The sequence below is a fragment of the Euprymna scolopes genome, chromosome 46, assembly GCF_053919585.1.
Source record: "Euprymna scolopes isolate OS-2025 chromosome 46, ASM5391958v1, whole genome shotgun sequence".
In the NCBI taxonomy this organism is placed as follows: domain Eukaryota; kingdom Metazoa; phylum Mollusca; class Cephalopoda; order Sepiida; family Sepiolidae; genus Euprymna; species Euprymna scolopes.
This window is the reverse complement of record NC_136527.1, coordinates 182,261,171-182,267,233: the sequence shown is the minus strand read 5'-3', so window position 1 is coordinate 182,267,233 and position 6,063 is coordinate 182,261,171. Positions and strand designations below refer to the sequence as shown.

At 34.5% G+C, this 6,063-nt stretch overlaps 1 pseudogene; it reads left to right on the top strand.

Moving 5' to 3' along the window:
• The first annotated feature begins 2,990 nt into the window (after window positions 1-2,990).
• On the top strand, window positions 2,991-3,133 carry LOC145271636 (U1 spliceosomal RNA; annotated as a pseudogene).
• Window positions 3,134-6,063: the final 2,930 nt, after the last annotated feature.

The following is a 6,063-nucleotide window of genomic DNA, read 5'->3' as shown; positions in this document are numbered from 1 at the left end:
AAGGGTTACGGCGATATAACGCCTGGACATTTGACGATGATGCTGACCGGACGAACCCGAAGGCAATTTGGTGCAAATTTGAGAAGCGTCTAGAGCCCCAAACCAATTTTCGTATTGCACGTTTCTATCTGCGTGAATATAAACAGAAGAATATGGAAAGCATCAACGACTTCATGGCGAGATGTAAACTACAGGCAAAAAAAATGCAGGTTTAGGGATAGCCAAGAGACTGAAGAACGTCTCATTGAACAAATGATTACCGGCACTAGACACCCGGAGTTACAAAAACTTCTGCTTTTGAAAGGCATGGAGCTTACACTCCAAGAGGCCTTAAATAGTGGTAGAACGCACGAACCGTCCCTTAACCACACGCGGCAAATGGATGAAATTCGAGGTGATTGTCAGGAAATTAGTGCATTAAAAACAAGCTAATGTCGACGTTGTGGAAATAAACATGAAAAAGAAAAATGTCCAGCCTGGGGCACCACATGCTCAGCGTGTGGCAAAAAGAACCACTGGGCGAAAGTCTGCACTAATAAAAAGGAGGGCACAAGAAAATACAGCCAAACAAAAACGACGAACAGCCAAAAGCAGCCGCAAGAAAACAGATACAGAAAGCGGAACAGTAAAATCTGCTCAGTGAAATCTGAGCCCAAGGAGATGTATAGAGAATTTGAGCAGTTAAACTTTAATGCGATTCATCAGCCAAAAGACGAGCGTACTGAAATAATAACAGAACTTAAAATAAAGCTTCCCAATAGACCAGGCACTCATATACTCAAAGCAAATGTGGACACAGGTGCAGAAGGGAATACGCTTCCTCTACGAACTTTTCGAAACATGTTTCCCAACAGAGTTGATGACTTAGGACAACCCATTCCAGGCTCCACAAGGAAAGAGCACACGATTCTGACGGCATACAATGGCTCAAACATAATACAGCATGGATCGATCTACATACAATGCGGACACAAAGACAAGTTGAAAACTTTAAAATTCTTTGTTGTCACAACAGAAGGGCCTACAATCATAGGATTACCTTCTCTCAGAGACTTGGAGCTGATAAGCCTCCACTGCACCATTCAACAAAAGAAAGATCCGATTAGCTTCGTCATCGAATTAAAAAATGCATATGCAAGTCAGTTCGATCGCATAGGACATTTTAAAAGTGACTACCACATCGTTCTAAAATCTGATCATCCCACAAAACACTGAACACTCATCCTGGAACTCAGAAAGTATCCAGATCCGGTCGTATAATAAGCCCACTCAAAAATTTTTTCTTATGATGAGAACAGCCCTTAGTTGGACTCTCACACTATTGTACGTTCCTTCCTTATGTAATTTTTATTCTTTTCGTTTTATTTATTTTTTTTTTGTTAGAAAAGAGCGATGTCATATTATGAGTTATGTCCCCTTCGGTCAACTTTTTAATAAAAAACAATACAAGAGTTGCGTCCCTTGTGGTTAGTAAAAATAAATACATGGACTTGCTCCATGGCTTACCACGCTTAAATGTTTCTTGTCTTCTGGTGTCTTTTTTAATAAGACTCATCCTGTATCATATAATGAAACAAACATAATCGGACACCTACTATACACACACACATGTGTGTGTGTTTATGTGTGTGTGTGTGTGTGTGTGTGTGTGTGTGTGTGTGTGTGTGTGTGTGTGTGTGTGTGTGTGTGTGTAGTAGGTGTCCGATTATGTGTGTGTACATAAAACTGTGTGTGGCGTACTGAGAAAAATATTTTTTCTCAAAAATAAAAGTGAATAAAATTTATTTGTACAAAAATCTGTATACATGATTCTAGTGTATAAAATAATTACACATAAAAATGTGATTATTTTTAATTTGTTTCTGAAAGATCGCTAGCAAATTAGCAGAATAAATAATTGGTGTTTTTTTTTTCGTAATTACATTAAAATTGATAAACTAAACCTGTTTTCCTTCTGTCGGTACAAATACAACTTTTAAAAGTATATTTTATATCATTTACATTAATTATAAGCGTTGTTTGCCTAAAATAACTGTTATAGTAAAGCCAGGAACTATGCTATATTATCGATTATCTCGACGACGACGCAAATTAGTCTATGAGATTAATATATGAAAAAAATATATATAGCGTCTATTGGCATTCTTTTAAAATGACTGCTCATGTAAGAGAAAATAACTCTTTAGATCATAATTTTTATTTTATTTTTGTTTCATCCGTGCTTTGATATAATTAATGGGTGCTTGTACACTTCAATCAAGACATCAAAAAATAAAAATATTGAAAAAATTATATTGTATGTACTCGTTATGGATTAAAGTTTTCATGAAAAAAGAAATCACTTGATTTGGTCCAGCAGTTATTTTTTATTTTTATTTATTTTTTTGTTTCACCAAGGAAAATCAAATTTTAATGAGATCGATCAGGTAACGGCCATCTTTTTTTTCGCTTAGGAGAAAGGAACGCCAGGAGAAGATAACTCCAATCATCGCTTAGTTTGTCAAATTTTGACGAGATTATTTTGTTTTGAAACATGAGCAGAAAAAATGCTCAGATATATATTTCACTTATTTTACAGAATTTCTGTGTTTTTTAAATCATTTTTTCATTTTGTCATTTGTATAAAGCTACCCCTCCTCGTGTCCCTAAATAGCCAAATGGCGGTGATAGATCGATTACAATAAAAGTTGATTTCCTCTATAAAAAAAGTACTTGATCAAATTAAGTTACTTTTTTTCAGAAAACTTCATTCCATAAAGGGTACGTACAATATAATTTTAGTTCCGTTAAGAATTGAGTTATTTTGTGAAAATGTTGGCAAGTTTAAATGATAGTAAATTATTTGTTATGAATTGTTGTTATTAGTGAATGAAATGTGATATACTGATATTGGTGAGAATTATGTGGAGGTATTTTAGTTTTTTATTGGTGTTTGTTGGTGGTTAGTATAGAAGTGTGATATAAAAACAGTGGTGCGCGCATAAAAAGATATACTTACCTGATGTAGGGGTAACCCCCAGAGCGAGGCCCTTCCATTGCACTGCGGTTGGGTTGACCTTTGCGATCGTCCCAAATGTGGATGACTCGGACATGCTATTTCTGAGTGTGGGGTCTGCGTTCGCGCTCACCCCGATAATACAATCAAAATCAGAAATCCTTCCCTACTTCTTCCAAGTACCTCTCACTCGTAGGTCTGTACTCCCTCCGCTTAATCACCCTTAATCTCTGTAATACCAAGAAATAGGCAATTTCTCTCGACCAGTTTATTATCCACTTCAATTCCAACGTTCTGATTGTATCTAATTTGCATGTAAATGTAATCAACGTTTAATCGTGAGGAATTCGTCTAGCTGTCGCCTACAGCTACTGAAAGTGTCTTCTTTCGATACGCAGTGTGGACATAAGCCCTGTTACAAAATTTCTGAACTATTTATTATGATAATATTAAAATAAATTTACTATTTAATTGTCATTATATGATAATGTAATGTATGATTTCTAATTATTTTTTAGAAACAAAAGATGTTAATTTTTAAACAATGTCTTTTGAATTGGAGAGAAGATTAACCATAGAGCAACACGAGAATGACGTACGGCACAAGAAATATTCAAGTTGGGGGAAAAAACTCAAAATTAACAAAATGTTTATAAAAAGGACGATTACTAATTACCTGGAAACTTCGTTGATCAAAGATAGACAACGTCCCCACACCTTAGGAACACCTAAACTTATCAAAAAAACTTAGGGAAAAATCAGGCGAAATCCAAAAAAATTTATGAGACAAATGGCGAACAAAGCACAAACCTCACCAAGGACGATGTGAAGGATATGTCGAAGTGACCTTTTAATGTCACCTTATAAGCTCCAAAAGCGACAGTTCTCTCTGCAGCCACAATTGCAAAGAAACTCATCAGAAATCGACTCTTGTTAAACCTTATTATCAGACAAGGCACGCTCAATAATATCATCTTAACAGATGAAAAGTTATTCTCACTTCAACATCCCACAAGCATCAAAATGAAAAAGTCCTTGGTGTTTGTTGGTGGTGATAATGCAGAAAAGATTTTCAAAATGAAGAAATCATCATCAGTGATGGTCTGAGCAGTCATTTCTGAAAGAGGGGAATCTCCATCATTTTTTTAAATGCCAATAGACTATTTTTTTTTGTTCTTAACAAAGAACGTTACATTGAGGACATTTTTCAATGTGCATTAACCCGATGGTATAATTCTGTATTTGCTGATTGCAAGATGGGGCGAAACCGCTTAAGTAACACAGACAACTTTAGTCCTGGATCAGCAAACAAGAATGACCTCATCACGTGATCTTAACGTTCTTGATTATTCTTTGTGGTCAATCATGGAGAGTGAATCCTTCTTTACTTCTTGTAACAATATTAAAGTTCTTAAAATAAAATTGAACAAATGCTGAGATAAAATGACATTAGATGTTATTCATGCTGGTATAGATAATTTCACCGAAAAGATTTTACCCCTATTTTTCTCAATATATCTTTTCCTACTACCCCCTATCTCTCTTTCTCTCTCTCTCTTTATATATATATATATATATATATATATATATATATACCCCATAGTCATTAGTCATATTGCTCTGTCTAAACATTGAGCACTCTTTGGTTGACACATCTTGGTTTTGTTTAAACAATACTATTAATAATATAATATAATATATATATATATCTCTTTCTCTCTCTCTCTCTCTCTCTCTATCCTTACTCTCTACCGCGCTCCATCTGTTGCTTTCTTTTTTTTTTTCGAAATCTCTGTCTTCCTCTGTTGCTTTCTATTGCTCCATCATATTTGCGTTCACCCCTTCTTCTATTTCTCCTTTCTCTCACCCTCATTTACCTAATATATCTTTTTTTCATTCTATCTTTATCCTTCCTCTTTCTCCCTCTCTCTTTTCTAATTCTGCCTCTCTCCTAATCTCATTCTCTCTTCCTCTAAATTACTCTTCCTTCCACTCACTCGCAAATCCCTCATTTATTCTAATTCTCTTACAACTATTCTCCATTCCACCCATTTCTCAACCCCTCGTTTTTTTTTGTTCGATTTTTTTCCTCCGCATCTGTTTATTTCTTCCTCTGTCATCCACCTCTCATCATGTGGTAATCACAAAGTGGGTGCTCATTTTACGTTACATTATTATAGAAAAGTGATCCCCCACTTTTTTTAAACTAACATTTCTGCATATCTTGGAAACTACTCATTTGCCGTAATTTCAAACGTTATTTTCGTTTTTAACCCCCGAAAACCTTATTAATTGGTAATTTTAAAGGAATTTTCAAGGGTGATTATTCATATTTACCCTAGTTTTCTTTGCTCATTTAAACTATAAGTACGCCCATAGAATTCATAAGTTGTTTTTCTTTTAAACTTCTGCCACAGAATACATAATCTCCCTTATTTTCAACGCCGAGTCCCGGGAGAAGGTGGGTATGGGGTTAGAGAAAAATAATTAAAACGAATGTCCTCATTTACTTGCATACCCACGAGGGCAGAGTTAGTCAGACACAAGGCCAATAGGCCAATTTTCCATATGTCAAAATCCACCATCTCATACATTATTTGCTTCTTTTTTGTTTATAAAATTGCCCAGGATTTATTGTAATTATACCATAGCAAATGTATTTAATTGCCTGCGAAACAGATTTTCTTTATAATTTATGTAATATAAAATATCATTTTTTTTACCATACTTGATATCACTAGGCACTACCAAAATTCACCACGATGTAACTTTATTATAAATTAATATTATTAATAACTTTTGTACCATTTAAAAGAAGAAGGACAAAATAAACTAATAATAAATAATTAGAATTTTTTTTTTCATCGTATGAAATTGCGAGACGAAAATCGTGTTTACATAATTGGCGCTTTAAAATAACGTTCCCGTGTAGTAAGCATTTTGAACGTGAAACCATACCCGTCTTTAAATAAATCTAGCAACAATCAACTGATGGTCAAATTTTCGTGAAATTTTCGATACTTATCCATTTTAGAATGAAATTACATATAAAATGCAGTTTCCGTAAG